Source organism: Vicugna pacos, chromosome 18, assembly GCF_048564905.1.
Source record: "Vicugna pacos chromosome 18, VicPac4, whole genome shotgun sequence".
Classification (NCBI taxonomy): domain Eukaryota; kingdom Metazoa; phylum Chordata; class Mammalia; order Artiodactyla; family Camelidae; genus Vicugna; species Vicugna pacos.
The window spans coordinates 25,849,521-25,866,129 of record NC_133004.1 but is presented as its reverse complement, the minus strand read 5'-3'; the positions used below and the strand labels follow the sequence as shown (position 1 = coordinate 25,866,129).

The 16,609-nt window shown below is 43.1% G+C and overlaps 1 long non-coding RNA gene and 1 other non-coding gene across 2 annotated transcripts in view; one reads left to right on the top strand and one right to left on the bottom strand.

Moving 5' to 3' along the window:
* LOC116284234 (uncharacterized) overlaps window positions 1-4,903 on the top strand; it is a 36,501-nt gene extending 31,598 nt beyond the window's left edge. The window contains exons 4-5 of the long non-coding RNA XR_012061135.1: window positions 1,929-2,147; window positions 3,945-4,903. This is a non-coding gene — a long non-coding RNA (uncharacterized lncRNA). The remainder of the gene's footprint in view (window positions 1-1,928; window positions 2,148-3,944) is intronic.
* Window positions 4,904-8,804: 3,901 nt separating this feature from the next.
* On the bottom strand, window positions 8,805-8,876 carry TRNAT-GGU (transfer RNA threonine (anticodon GGU)). The gene has a single exon. It is a non-coding gene; the product is annotated as a tRNA-Thr (tRNA).
* Window positions 8,877-16,609: the final 7,733 nt, after the last annotated feature.

Sequence of the window (16,609 nt, the reverse complement as noted above, 5' to 3'; positions counted from 1 at the left end):
ATTTTCCCAAGCAATTGATGAAGAATGGGGAATTAAATAGCCCAAAGAATGTGCAAGGCTATAGGAAGAGGCCATTGGCTGACTCTCTGGATTTAATTTAGCCATCATTTTGGAATGGAGCTAATTCATGTGGAGTGTGAAAGGAACCTGCTGCTTATTGATAATTAGTTGGTTTTAATGAGTTATCATGTGTTAATAACAGCTCAAGTGCAATTTATTTTCACAGCCTTCAGAGATGTTCAAGATGTTTGCTGGGTTCTCACTTCTGGGAAGTTTACTTGGGTGTTAGAAGTTCATCCCAGGAGGGCCAGATAGGCTGCTTCCATCTCCATGGATCCTGAGAAAAAAAGTTTCAGTGGTGCCTGCAGCACGACTGTGCCCAGGATGAGTAATACGCATACCCTGTCAACTGGGATGGATGCTGGACTTTTCTAAGGGGGCAGTGGCATCTCTTTACCAGTGGGAGATATTCCTTCTTGTCTCAAACAATTATGACAATAAAACAACTTAGAAAGGGTGAAAAAATAGCCTGAGCTGGAAACAGTGTAAATTTCTATCCACAGAGTACTTGCTAAATGCACCTTAGAATATCCATACAACAAAATGCAACGTAGCCATTAAAAAGCGTAAGGCAGATCGGTCTAGAATGTTGTCCAAGAGAAACAAAGCGGGAGAAAACCTGCAGAACAGTCACTCGGGTCTGATTTGATGTATAGAAAGTGAAAAGAAGGAAGGAAGTGGGGAAGGGGTGGCAGAGATAAAGGGGAAAAGGGAGTGAGGACGAAGAGGAGAGAGAGAGAGAGAGAAGGAGATGGAAAGAGAAAGGGGTAGAAGAAAAGTATATTTCCTTTGCAGAGGCACCAGTTACTCCAGAAACCATGAGAATGAAGGCAGATTTTTATGGCCGGTATAAAAGGAGTATGTGTGGTGGTTTTACACGGCACCATGTGGAAAGACTGAGTCCTTGCCTGTCCTCCACTGGGAGAGCAGGTGCCCAGCATTGAATTAATCGTCCTCTGTGGTTCAGTATACATCGTGAGCATTGACTATCCGTAGCCCTCTCATTGGTTTTTTATAACAGGATAGATACGCATCCTTATTGCGATCAGGTCAGTCAATATTTTTCAGTTCTATGAGATACAATTTATAATCACCAATACCCATTTTAAGAGTATAGGCTAATAAGATTTAACAATGAGGCTACAGAACATTTCTATCACCACAAAGATTCCTTCGCTCCTCTTCCCACGTAATTCTTAACATCCACCCCTGGTCCCGGGGAACCACTGATCTATACCTATCACAATACATTGTATTTTTCTTTCCTAGAGTTTCCTACAAATGCAATCATATTGTATGTACTCCTGGGTTAGGTGTCTTTTGTTCAGAATAATGCTTTGACTGCTCACCTGTGTTCTTGTGTGTATCAGTACTTCTTTTCTGTTTTTAGATTTTGGCTGAGTCATATTTGATTTTACGAACATGAAACAGAATGTTTACCCATCCATCTCTCGAAGAAGATTTTATTTGGGGAAAATATCTGTCACCGAAAAGCTTGAAAATCACAATTTTAGCTTGATTCCACATTCTTGAGAGTGATGGAGAACTTAATTCACACCATCATTTTTAGTGTGAAAGCAGGTCATATGTTAAGAGATTAGGTGATATGATGACTGAAGGTTCTTGTGACCTGATTGTGAAAACAGTAGGTGGCAGGTGTCCCAATGTGGTGGCCTCTTGTTACCCTCACCTCCTGATGTTCGTGCCCTTGTGAAACATCCTCCCCTATAGGGTGGGCTGGACTTACTGATTTACTTGTAATTAATTGAATATGGCAGAAGTGATGAGCTGTCATTTCTGAGATTAAGTTATTAAAAACTATTACTTCTCTCTTGGATGCTCTTTCTTAGATTTTTTTTGTCCTGTAGGAAGCCAGCTGCTGTATCATGAATCAGTCCTGTGGAGAGGTCCATGTCGCGAGGGCTCAAAGCCCACCAACTGTCACATAAAGGTGCCTGGAAGAAGAGCCCCCAGTTGAACCTTCAAATGGGACCATGGAGTCTGACAGCTTAACTGCAGTTTCATGAGAGATCTTGAGCCAGAGGCATCCAGAAAAGTTAAACCCAGAATCCTGATCCACAAAACCTGTGAGATAATAACTGTTTATTGTTTTCAGTTGTTAAGTTTGGGGGTCGCTTGTTAGGCAGCAATAGGTGACTAATACATACGATACAGGAAAATGTGGGATGAGGGGATGGCCACGTCCCAGGTCTCAACTGAGTCTCTGGGATGTGCCTCGCCAAGTGTGGGTCCTTGGCTTGGCTCAGGAAAGAATTCAAGAGTGAGCCACAGTTGAGTAAAGGTAGATTCATTCAGAGAGATACACACTCCATAGACAGAGTATAGGCTGTCTCAGAAAGCAAGAGAAAGGCCATGAGCTATGGGGTTGGGTGCTCAGTTTAAAGTAAGTTACACTCTCCATAGACAGAGTGCGGGCCGTCTCACTCAGAAGGGAGAGTGGGCGACAAGGTGTAGGGGGGTGTTAGCTTTTACGGCTCGGTAACTTCATATGCTAACAAGTGGGAGGGTTATTCCAACTACTTTGGGGAAGGGGCTGGGATTCCCAGGAACTGAGCCACTGCCCACTTTTTGACCTTTTATGGTCAGCCTTGGCCCTGTCCTGTTGCCCGTGGGCATGCCATTTTGTATGCTAATGTATTACAATGAGCGTATAATGAAGCTCGAGGTTTACTGGAAGTCAAATCTCCCACTGTCTTGGACCTCAAGGTCTATTGAGAGTTGAATCTCCACCATCTTGGTGTTAATTGCTGTGTCATTCCTTGAATGGCTGTGCCCTGCCCCTCTTCCTTCCTGTCTCACATACAAGAATACATTATTATTATTATTATTCGTATCACTACCGTGAACTTTACTCCTCCCTGTTTCAACCCCAGGTTTAGCGGAGCCCTGGGGATGCATTATAGAAATAATCACCATGTACTGATCGTGGAGCCAGGCACCTTGCCAAGCACTTACTTTCATTTCCTCACTTAATCCTCACAACAACTCTATGAGAGGGAATGGTAATTATCCCTCTTTTACTGACCAGGAAAGCAAATGTCAGCGAGGCAGAGGGCTTTAAGATAATTAGAGTCATAGGGGAAGGAGCTGGGGTTTGCATCCAGGCAGTCTGAGCCCAGTGTCCCAGGTCTTGACCATCATTACACCACCCCGATGCCTCAGAGACCTGCATCCCCCAGCCATCCACACGTGGTCATGGCTCCACCCTTCTCCTTAGCTCCACTCTTGCCTCTTCTTTTCTGTATTCTCCCCCTTTCAACCCTGGCCCGCCTCCCATCTCACCCACTCACAGACCAACTTCCATCAAAGACGTCAGATCTAAGTGCCTAGACGGAGACTGTGTACATTTCTCACATTGTCCCTCCAATCCACTCCCTTCCTGACGTCCTCCTCATCTCAGCATCTGTTCTCCTGTAGTCAAACAGAAACAGAAAGGATTTCTTTCTAGCCCCTCCCCATCTCAGAAATTTTAAAAAGTCCCCAAAGTGAATATTTGAAAGATAAAGTTATTTGAAAGATTTGAAAGATAAATTTTAGAAAGATATTTGAGAGATAAATAAAGCAGTGACTACATCACCCACTTACTTAGAGATGCACCTGGGGTCTGGAAACGGTCTTGCTCTTTGGCTTCAAATTTGTGTTTGAATTCTAGCTCTGCTGCTCCTTGGCTGTGAGATCCCGGACATGGGACTTAACATTTCTTATCTCTAAAATGGGAACAACAATTCTTATGTCAGAGAATTAAGTGAGATAATATATAATATGTAATATGTATATGCCTGGCACAATATAATTACTCCTTTTATGATTGTTGGTGTTGCTGCTTAATCCTTACATGTAGCTTCTCCGGTGTCTTTTCCCAGAGTGCGGGGGCTCTTCCATGAAGGGGACTGTCTCCACCGCCGGATCATCTCGGGGACAGATGATTCTATGATACCATCTGCCTTACTTCCTCTTTCACTCTGTCACGGTGTAAAAGGGCAGGACGGTGCAGAGGTCCAAGAGTCTTGTCTATGCAGGCAGAGAAACTGGGTGCAGACTCTAGCTCTTCTGCTGGTGAACCAAATGACCTTGGACAAATTAGGAGCATCCCCAGGCCCACTGGGAACGTGAGGATAATAATAGCTCCAGCCTCGTGGAGCTGTGGCGAAGGTTAACTGAGATAACTAGTGCATGTAAGATGCTTCGCGTGGTGCTGGCACATAGTGACAGCCCAGCAAATGTAAGCTCTTCTTCTTCTTCTAGGAGTAGACGGAGGATGCCGAGGCCTGAGGCCACCCCTCTTCCAGCTTTTAAAGTCCAGGTGTTTAGTTTTAAACGCTTTGCAAGCACCTGCAGGGACTTCAATTTCCTGCTGCACTTCGGACAGCAGTGGCCCATTTGGATCAGTGGAAGGTTCTCTTCCCCCTTGTCCTTCCTCCTCCGGGGATCTTCTTTTTACACAGTGGGCTTCTATTCATGCATCGTCTGCCAGAGACATGGACCAAGAATTCTCACTCTTTACAGACTTTCTTGCCTTCATGGTCCTGTTCTGGGCTGTCACCCTGCCGCCCTCCCTCCCCTCCAGCCCTCAGCAGCTGGCAGGAAACGCTTATAGAAGAAGCTTTTCTTTCTCTTTTTAATGGCCTCCTAGGCTGCACCCTCCCAAATGAGAACCTTGTTAACCAGAAAGACTCCAGGCTACTGATTTATATTCCAGTCATACCGAGAGAAAAAAAAATTACAAAGGGAGAAAGAAAATGCCAACGAATCCATGGACTGGTTCCAATGCCCTCTCTGATGAGGAGTGTGTATGTCTATTTATGCGCTGGGTGCCAGGGGATGTCTTCCAGATTTTAGTATTTGACCTATTGTCCTTGGATCACGTGGATTCTTTGTATCTCTTATGAGTCTGTTGAAAACAAGAGTAAAAATCCCATACTCCCGCTGTTTAAACAAGAGCTTTGTTACTTTCAAATAATAAAGGCACTTGTTTCAACAGAAGTGTTGGTATCTCAGTGAAGATGGCATCCAAGCTCACGGTGGCTTCAAAGGTGACTGAGGGCTCCCCTTCTGTCACTCCGCACAGACACTGACGGGCCAGCATCCCCCCAGGTAGTCATGCAAGGACCATGAAACATACAGGGAAAAAGCCGTAGGGGTCGGAATTCTAGCCGATGATTCAGCGAAGGCTCCCAGGGGGAGGAAGTGCATTTGGAACTGGGCTTAGAGGATGCAGGCTGTCCCCCAGTATTTGTTCCCCTTTACGTCCACAGTAGTAGAATCCCTAATTTTTAGCTGGGTCTTCACTGCCCCTGCCACACACACAGAATAAAGACTACAGTTCTTTGGAAAACTGCTTGTAACAATGGCTACAATGACTCCCCTTCCTGTAGGCATATTGTCTTGCAATGTGACTTCGTAGCCTCTTCTGTTTAGCGATTGAGTCTCTGTCCCCACTCCAATCCAGGCCAGACCTGTGACTTGCTTTGGTCAATACAATGTGATGGAAGTGGCATTGTGTCAGTTTCAGGCGTAGGCCTCCAGAGGCCTTGCACACTTTCATCCAACCCCTCGGACTTCTGCTCAGCCATCATGTGCACAAGCCCGAGCTAACCTGCTGGATGATAGGAGCCCACTTGGATCAGAGACACACTGTCTTAGCTGAGGTCATCCGAGACCAGCTAGCCAGCCAGCCAGCCGTTCAGCCAGACCAGCTAAGTGCAGGCTTATGAGTGGACTAGATGTGCTCTTTTAGCTCCAACCCTGGGCTCTGTTTCCTGTGCTCAGTCATGCTGGTTCTGCACCTTTTGTAAAAGAATGTCGCCTGTAGCCTGAAATATACAGGGTAGCCCATTCTCAAGGATGGAGTGAAGATTTGGAAAATAAAACTCAATCTATCACACCACCCAAAGAAATTGTGTACTTCTTCAAATATGTCTGAATAGTTTTACTATTTTTTTTCAAGAAATCTTTTGTTTCTTGTTAGATTTAATGTAAGGCATCGCATTTATTTTTGTTTAAAACTTTACTTCAGAAATTACATATGCATACACGGTAAGAGCTTTAAAAAGCAGTGCTAAAAATAAGGAGTACTAAAAGACATAACAGTTGAAATAAGGCTGGCCCCCCTTTCCCTCCACAGAGGCAAATTCTGTGGGTTTTTTTTGATATTTTCTGTGTGTACAACCAAATATTTGCATACATTTAAAAAATACAAAATGGCATACTACCATGCTTGTTCCCCTGTGCCATCCCTTTTTTCCTATTTAACAGCATATTTTAGAGGTAATTCCATTTCAGTTTAGCTAGAACCATCTCATTCTGTTTCACTGTTACATCGCTTTCCATTGTGAGGCTGTGCCATAATTTATTTAATCAGAGCCATGTTGAAAGGCATTTGGATTGTTTCCAATCCTTTGCTACTGTAACCAAGGCTGCATTAAACATCCTGGAACATCAGTCTTTATGCCCATGTGTGAGTCTATCTGTAGGTTAAACCTCTAAACAGAAATTGCTAGATTGAGGGATACGCACCTTAAAGTTTGATGGATATTGACCCTCTGTTTCTAAAAAGAAAGACAGATTCCTTCCAGCACGTCTACAGATCTTTGTTTCTCCTGTCTTCTGATTCTTGTCCCACGGTGTTAGTTGGGGCTGAAGCAATGGAATAAAGTAGCTCAAAACTTCTTCCTCTAGGATGTCTGGGGAAACTTTGAGTTTTCTTTGAATCTTGGCACGTGGTCCCTGATTTGAAGAAGAACTGGGCACTGCTGTTGTAACCTAAAGCATCCCTTTCATGAGGGCACTGGAGAAGCACCAGATGATTTTGCAAACATGTGTTACTGAAGAGCTCCGTGGTGCAAGTGGAATGATTTATATCCCTGCGAGACCCCAGTAAAAAAAATGCACACAATACCCTTTAATTTGATCTGCTTTCCCTGTAGCACCTACATATTTAGGGAAAATAGAAAACAGTTCTGATTTACAATCTCTATAAAAATTTTAAACAACCTAATAGGACGTTTGATCATGAAATTGCCTGAAATAAAGCTGGCCCGAGTCAGCCACATTTCTTCGAAATGGCCTGTAACTTCAAAGCAAACCTCCATACATGGACTTTTTTTTTTTCCTGCTAATAACAGTCTGATTAATAAAAGAATGATTTTCTTTACTGATCCTCGGCAGCTGTGTCCCAGTGCCTGTGTTCAATAAAGGTAGAGATAATAACTGTCAGTGGAGAGAAAATGTGCTGAGGTTCCCATGAGAAGGGGTAGGAACAGATCTTTTATTAAATCGTATCAAATTGTGTTTCTTGTTTACTTTTTTCATTTTGTAAGTCACAGTCCTATCTGCTAGTCTTTATAAACCCTGCCTCGCCTTTGTCAAAAAAGACTTAGAGGCTCGGTGTTCTTGAGGTTAAATGCTGCATGATCAATCGTGGTGATAAATTTCACATAATTAACTGCCATAATGGCACTTCTGAGTCTGTTGCTCTGTTTTACCCCTGCTGGCATCATCTGAGACTGGTTGACTTCTGAATGTGTTCGCAGATGTTCTAAGGATGCCTAGAGAAAGAGCAGTGGGAAAGTAGAGCGGCTCTCTGGAGTTTTCACCAGTCCGCAGACTCGTGCCCCAGGGCAGGTGGCTCAGGTGGGCCTGATCTGTTCCTAGTGCTCGAGGTGCGCATGTGACCCAGACCTGGCCAATCGAAACATCGTCACTCAAGTTGGACCAGGCAGAGCCAGTGAGAATCCTGGGACTTTTACTACAACGACTGGGGTAGAGGACACTTTCTGATTGGAATTCTTAAAAGAATAAGCTAGAAACCTGTTTCAGGTTATCTTTCCTCTCCATGGGAAGCACACTCTTGAAGGAAGACAAGACAGAGAAGAACAGGCAAGAAATGGAGGCAGACAGATTCTTGGTAATAACCGCTTAAATGCTTGAATCGAGCTCTGCCTGAAGTCCTACCCATCAATTAGGCAAGCTGATCGATTTTATTTGTTTATTTATTTATTTTTGCTTAAATCAGTTTCAGTTGGGTTTCTGCCACTTGCCGCCAACAAGGGCTTAAAGGCTTGTGTTTTCCAGCTTTCCGTAGAGTTCCATGCACAGGAGAGTGTGCTCAGCACCAACATTACTCATATCCGAGATAATGATGTGATATCAGCTCTCTTTCCTTCTGCTTTCGGGGGTCACTTTGGGATGATGGACAGTCTTCAGGCTGGAGCGACTGCTCTAGTCCACAGCTCAGCAGAGGGTCTCAGCCCAGCAGATCTCCTGTTTTTCCAAGGACTCCCATTGCTAGAATTAGGCATAGCTGTCCCACATTCATGCTCTGATGCTGTGGTATTCGCCTGTGCTCCGCCCTGTCCTCTCTATCTTGCCCAGTACTTCAGCGGTTCCTCATGAATGAAGTTGTACTTCTCTCGGCCCCAGGGAGAGTCCCGCCTGAGATTCCCAGGCAGTCAGCTATTAGCATCTTCTCCCAGCTTTGGACCGCTGAGATCTTGGGCCCCTTTCTAGCTCTTCCCTTGCCTTCCTCCAACTGGGTAACGACCTTATTTGTGGGAGAAGAGACGACATGGACCGGGATAAGGGCTAATGGACTAACATTTATAGTGAGTCTTCTGCATATCAAACGCTGTGCTTGGCTTACATACACTCCTACGGTCTTGTGTTTCCATAACATTTTTTTGATTTGCTTTCTTTTTTATTTAAAAAAGATGTTTTTTCCTTACTGGAGGCACTGGGAGTTGAACCCAGGACCTCATGCTCACCAAGCATGTGCTCAACCACTGAACTATACGCCCTACCCCGTCCTATAACACAATGTCATTGTCTACTCCATACTTTTTATGGTCTGGACACTGTGCTAAGTGTCTTATCAGGTAGTATCTAACTTAATCCTTACAAAATCAGGGGAAAGACATTATTATCTCCGTGGATAAGCTGAGACTCGGGAAGGTGCAGTCATTTCCCCAGTGTCCTCCAATGAGGAAGCAGGGGAGCAAGATTTCAACGCAGCCTGAACGGCTCTGAATCTAGTTTTCCTCCTTCCTGCACCAGCACTTGTGCTGTAACTGCTGGTCTGAGCCTCTCTCTCGCCTGTGAACTTCCTGACCTCGTGCAGTTGGTGTTATCTCTGATCCCCAGTCCCCACCCTAGGGCCTTGCATAGGGTCGGATCTCAAAAACTGGTTCCCAAAAAAGGAATCTTTACAATAACTGTGTAAAATGGGTATTTTCTTTCCCTTTGCACATGAGCAAATTTAAACTGAGGAAGGTTAAGGAACTTCCCCAAGGCCAGGAACTAGCTGGCATTCATAAAGTTATAATCCTATAATCCTGAAATTTCCTCTTTCAATTGAGAATTGAGAAAGACATAAGGTAAAGAGGGGAGTCTTTGGCATTTTCATATATTTCAGCGTAGGTGGGTTAATGAAGGTTCTCTTAGGCTAGATTACCGTGCAGAAAACAGCATAGACATTTTTGCGGGAGGAAGCTGCATTTGTGATACTGAATCTGTTCTTTATAGGCAGGACCTCGCTTAACGGCGCCGGACGAAGCTCAGGTGAAGATCACCCCAGTGGGGAAATCTTTTATGGAAACGGAAATGACTGGTTTAGGAATCTGAAGTGTAAGTTTCTTGAGCCCTGGTCCATATCACAGACACATGTGACATGGAATTCTGGTGACTCTGGCTGTGTACGGAGACCGTAAAGGCAGGCACACACGCTCAGTGTGTGCAGAGAGGCGTGAGTTAGATATGGAGCCGCAGAAGCTGCGACTTTTTTAGATGGGACCAACTTGTCCAAAGGACAGCTCAAGGAAAGACATTTCCCAAGGTGTTTAAGAACACGAGCGCTGAGCCCAGGGTCTGCTGGAGCGCTCTCCCTGTTTGAAAGCTCTGATGTTCTGTTAAACTAATGGTGAGTTTTCTCTTTATTTTTCCTCTCAACACTAAAACTAGGCAAAAATGGTAGGGAAGAAAACACAAGAAGCAGTTTCTAAAGCCTTCGGGGTCTCTAGGATGGTTTTTGAACTAAGCCACACTGCTGTCACCCTCCAGGCTGCGTGTACTTCTGGAGGAGTTGCTGGCAGATTAATGAGTTTTCTGAAAGTTAAGAGAAATACCAGCTTAAAATAGTGCTACTATTTTCAAGGACACGTTTTTCTTTTTTGGAAGAAGGTGAAATACTATAATCACCCTGATGTACCTAGGGACACATCTCAGTTAAGTCATTAGTTAAAAGTCCCTGCCGTGGAACCAAGAATGCATATAATTTATTCACTCACTCACCCACCCTCCCATCCTCGCATCCATCCACTCTCTCATCCACACACCCTCCACCCGACAAGCCACTCATTTTACCTATCCACTCAACCTTTGTCAAGCATCAATAATGTGCCATGTATTATCTAAGGCTATCAATATTTGGTCCTCAGGGAGTTCCAAGACTGCATTTTCTGCTATAATATAATTTTGGAAGGTAAACTTACCCTTGGGGTTTTCATTAAAGTGAAGCAAAGTGTTGTGCTGAGTTTATCTAGATTTTGACTCTTAAATAACTGTACACTTGGCATTGAAAATCTTAGGCAACTCATTCGGGAAATGATGGTCCATGGTACAAGCTGCTGCATCGCACAAAAAAATGGGCCACAGGAAACGGTTTTTGCTTAGGCTTTATTTTTCATTAAAAGCTGTGAAATTGTTGAGCTCAAGTTGTTGTTTTGCTGGATCAGGTGTTGCTAGTTGACTAAAAATAAGCCTGTATCAGAAGTAATTTAATATACTTGCCTTTATTATGTTCCATCACGTTGAACATAGAGGTCTTCTCTGAACACAGGTGGTAGACAGTGATGCTAGGAGTGCAGGATCCGGAGACACACAGCTCTGGTTCGAATCTCACTCCGTTGACTTGGGCAAACTCCTCATCCTCTCTGAGACTTAGTTTTCAAAGTAAAAATGGGACAAACAATGATACTTACCTCCTAGCATTTTTGTGAGAGTTAAATGAGATAATGCACATCAAGCGATTTCCCCACCATTCCGGTGAGCACGGTTGGTACCACAGGGCCACAGAGTAGACTGGGTCGCATTCACTGGTCGGAGCAAGCTTCTCACATTTTTATTTCCTTTCATTATGTTTTCTCCTCCATCCCCAGGTCTCCTTACTCTCTCCTCCCATCCCATAGGCACTCATTTTTTTTTTCAGTTTTATTAGGTAGAATTGTTACAATTTGACTGCACATTTACAATGTATTGCATGTAAATACATACACGCAATACACTGCACCTATTTTAAAATTTACATCTATGTACTTTTCATTGTTTCTAAGAACGTTCAGAGCTTTAGTTTTTTAAACTTACATAGTTATCAAAGGAATAAAGCCAACCACAAAATAAGAATTAATTAAAAAAGATACATACACCCCACTATTGACAGCAACATTGTTTATAATTGCCAAGATATGGAAGCACCCTAAGTGCATCTCAATAGATGAATGGATAAAGAAGATGCAGCATATAAATGTAATGGAACACAACTCACCCATAAGAAAGAAGGATATTTTGCCATTTGTGGCCCGTCATTCACATTTTTTTCTTTTCATTTCAAAAGCCATAATTTTATAACTGCATAGGCACTCATTTTAGTATACAGAACATGAGCTTTCTCAGTTCTCCTTTCATTTGTCAAGTGTAGATAAATGTACATAATTGATAAACTGTATAGAGTTGTTTTTATATGTTTTTGAATAATTTATATAAATGGCTTGGATCCCCAGACCTTACTTCTCCCCTCTCAGCACTGTATTTTGACCTCTCTTTATTTGTTCTATGTAAATCTAATGAATTAAAATCTGACTGTGGCCTTGGAGTCAACATATGTATAGACCACAATTTGCTTATCCATTCCCCTAGTGATGAAAGCCACCGAAGTCTCTGCTATCACAAAGGAAGCTACGGTGAACATCCTTATGCATGCGTCCTCATGGTTTTGTGGGAGAGTTTCTCGGAGGTGCACGTCCAGGCAAGGGATTGTTGACAGATGATTAGTGAATTGCACTGAGTACTCAGGGGCTGCTACTTGGAATGGCTGCTTACTTGACACTTGTCCCTCGCACTTGGTGGTCTCCGACTTTGTAATTTTTGCCGATCCAATGGGCGTAAAGTGATACGTCATTGTTGGTTTAATTTGCTTCTTTCTGATTACTCATGAGGTTGAGTATCTCTTGATGTATTTATTAGCCATTAGTGTTTCCTCTTCTGTTAATTTTCTTCTCATAGACTTTGCCCATTTTTCTATTGGGTTTCCTAAAATTTTCTTGATTTTTAGACGTTTCTCTGGCTATCAATGTCAGCCCCGTTTTAGACATCTTCTCACAGTCCACGAGTTGTGAAATGTGTGGAGGTTGTCCTTTTCTGAGCAGAAATCTCAGTTTTAATGTAGTCACACACTTCACATTTCTCCCTTATGGCTGGCTTTTTTTAGATCTTGCTTTGGAACCTGCCCACTTCCAAGTTGCCAAGATTATCTACTCCATTTTGTTACTTCTATAGTTTTTTTTTTTTTCACATTCAGGTGGGAAGGAAGGAATTCAATTTTATTTTTCCCATATAGTGAACCATGAAATTCTACAAAATAATTCATTCTTTCCTAAATGGGGTATGACACCAAACCTCCTTTATATGTAGGAGTGTTTCTGGAATCTCTATGCAGCTTCTTTGATCTATTTATACCACACTTAAACTATGATTTAAGAGGGAGGGTATAGCTCAAGTGGTACAGCGCATGCTCAACATGCATGAGTCCTGGATTCAATCCCCAGTACCTCCTCCAAATAGAAATAAATAAACTGATTACTTCCCCCTCATTAAAACAAACAAAAAGCAAGGAAAAAAAACTATGATTTAATAATATGTCTTAATATTTAGTAAAATAAACCTTTGCTCTACTCCCATTTTTCAAAATTACCTTAGATAGTCACAGCTTTTAAATTTCCATATAAATTTTAGAATCAGTTTTTCAAATTTCTAAAAAATTTCTGCTGGAATTTTCTTTAGAACAGTATTAAAGCCATGGGTTGATGTTGGTTGTTTTTTTTTTTTTAAAGGGTCTTTATAAGAGTTTTACTTTTCTCCTTGAAGCCCTAGTGCATTCTTTTTTGGGGGGGGGGAGGGAAGGGGTTAAATACATGTGTTGACCTAAAGCAATAAAAGTCATTTTATCAGTGAATTGGGTTTATTTGGGAAGAGCAAAGAATTGCAATTCGATACAGGCAATGTATGGCAAACCACAGGCAAGTCCAGAGAACAAAGAAGTGGACCATTCATTTATAAAGGAAAAGGGGGAGTTGGGAGGAAATGCTATAAAGAGTCTGTTGGAGGAAACTGGGAGTTCAGAGTGTAGTGGCTTCCATTGGCTGAATTGTGACAGTCTCTCATTGGCTGGGCTGTTGCTAGGCAAGGAGAAATTCTTCCTTCGCTGGGCCGGGTAGTAAAGTAGTAGCCGCCTTCCTGTCACAGATGCAAGGCTTGGCTCTTCCCACTGGGTCTGCAACTGAGGTTGAGTGGTAGGGTGTGAGAGCTCCCCCTTCTGGTCTCCTGACTCTATTGTAAATGAGGTTTCTGTTTATTAAATTTTCAAAAATGATGTTTTTGGTTGCTATCATATTTTCGGCATTCTGTACAATGCTTGGCACATAGCGAGTGTTCAGTAAATCATACTTATTGTTGTAGCTATTGTAAAAGGGGAGGAAATTGTGGAGGGAAAGTCTCCAACTGTCTTTAGGAATCATCACGATGTGCTGGAAATAATGTGGATGTGGAGTCAGACACACTGGGGCTCTGGTTCTGACTCCACCATCTACTGTGTGACCTTGAACCTAATTTTTGAACCTCTGGGCCTGTTTCTTCTACAGCGAGAGTAATGATTTTCCTACCAGTATTCTAGGCAGGGTGTGAGGATAAACCAGTTACTACAGACTGGTAACACACACAGTGACTGGCGCATGAAAGCTCAGAAAGGGCTTCCTTTCCTTCTCTGGTGAAGAGGTTAAAAACTTTCCCGTGGTTGCATCATATCAAAGAATCTTCTTTTCTTCATTTTAAGTCAACTTCCAACCGTTGCCTTTTCTAACCATATGGTTACAGAGAATATATAGACACATGCAGAGAAATGAAAAATTAAAAAGAAAAATCTACCCTACCAGCATCCCCATTTCAAAGGTATCTTTGCCTTTGCATTTTTAACAATATAAACCCCTTGAGGACAAGAAGCATGGAGGGCACCGTGATGGACCCCACACATTCATTTCCTTCCAGGTGGTTTATCCAGACCACAGTCAGTCTATCCTCCTCGTCAGTGATTGGCTCAGGGGTGGGCAGGCCTGTGCCATTGGCCCAATCGAGGCCAATGAGATGCTAGAAGAGCCTTACTGAGGGCTTCTGGGAAAAGAAGTCCAGTTTTCCTCCTTCACTGTACTGGAATTGAAGCATCCCACTGCCCGGTTTCTGCGGGCAGTCCTGTCAGTGAGGGGAGCCAGGCTAGGGGGTGAAACCAACACTGTGGAGTTGGGTAGGGGCACAGTGTGCAGAGAAATTCTGGGTTTCTGGTGTCAGTGTTGAGCTGCTGCATCAGCCAAACCTGAAGTTCCCACCGGCACCCTGTGAGCTTCCTGTTAGGTCATAATAAGTAACGCTGCTATTGATTTAGTCAGTTTGAATAGTTTTACAAACTGAATTGTGTTCTCCCTAGTTCGTAGGTTGAAGCCCTAATCCCCAAAGGCAATTGTTTTTGGAGATAGGACCTTTAAAGGGGTAATTAAAATCGAAAGAGATCATAAGGTGGGGGTGGGAGCTTGTCCAATAGACAGGTGTCCTTTTAGTAAGAGGAAGAGGCACCAAGATTGCACGCACACAGAGAAAAGTCATCACGGCAAGAAGGTGCTGCCTGCAAGTCAAGCAGAGACATATCATCGGAAACCAACCCTGCCGGACCTTGATCTTGGACTTCCAGCCTCCAGAACTGTGAGAAAAGAAATGCCCATTGTTCAAGCCACGTGGTGTGGTATCTTGTTCTACAGCCGGAGCGGAGTGGGAATATATTTGCTTGAAGACCAAAGCGCGATGGCGGATGCAACTCTTAAAAGTCTTTGGTATAAGCTGCGAATAACTGATGCTCAAGAAATGGATGATAATGATCATGAATGTGAGACTCATACTGAATTCACAGAGTGCTGTGAAGCCCACAATTCTGTGTGCTCTGGATGGTCTGAGCTTCCTAACGGCCTTCAGTCCAGGTATAGGTTTACTATTGTCTGCAGCTTTCAGATGAGAAAACTGGGGATCAAAGAGTAAGGGATGTGCTTGCGTTTGAACAGATAGGTGGTCCGGATGCAGTGAGAGCCTGGGTCTTTTTCCTCTTATTTTAGTACATTCCCTAATATCCTCATTCTCCACTAGTCTGTGAGGAACACTGAGGGTGGGAGCTACCTCTTACATATTTTTGTAACTATAGTGCCTAGCAGAGTCTATTTCTTAATGGTTATCAATAAATGTTAGAAGAATACACACATAAATAAATGGCTCACCATTTCTTGAAAGCCACCCTCATGATGGAAAGACAGGAAAATAATCTCTCCTTCCAAAGTGGGTTTTTTTTTTTTTTTTTGGTATCTGTTCTCTCTCTCTCTTTTTTATTGAAGTATAGTCAGTTTACAATGTCGTGTCAATTTCTGGTGTACAGCATAAAGGTTCAGTCATATATATACATGCATATATTTGTTTTCATATTGTTTTTCATTATAGGTTACTATAAGATATTGAATATAGTTCCCTGTGTAGTACAGAAGAAACTTACTGTTTATCTATTTTATGTACAGTAGTTAGTCCTTCCGAAGTGTTTTAACAATGTCCAGCAGTGGCCGTGTCCCATGCCAGGGGTGTGGTTCCCTCTCCGGTACACCTTTATGTCCAGCTCTCAGCACAGATGTAACAAGCAATGATGACACTGCAGAGGTCGTACTGCCTAGCGAATCCTTTCAGACACAGAGGAAGGACTCAAGAAGCAAAGACACGAGAGGTAGTTTAGACCCATCATTCTGGGTACCGCTGGGAGCAGTTTGCACTCAACACATAAATCAGGCTCAGGGTCTGCCTAGTGAATACAGAGCCTTCAGTGCCATTCGTTTCTCCTTCAGCGATTGAATTGTGACACATGGTTATTGGGTTTATCAATAACGTGCCGCATCAATCCAGTTAGTATTTTCTTCTAGGTTTTGCACCGTGGGAAGCTGCTTAAGTACGTTGAAGGTCCTTACCCAGCTCTGGCCTTGAATCTCACAGAGGGTCTGAGACACTTCAGACTCTTAACCGAGTGTGTATCATCGTCTTTGTTATTTGAGCGCTTTGTGCCTGTCTGGAAGCTCTTCCAGGGATAGATCTTAAAGCTTAGATGAGAACCTCCCCTCCCAGGAAAGAACCCCGGTACTACGGGAGCGGCTCTGTGTGGCTTGGGTTGTTTCCGTTTGCTCAGTGTTGC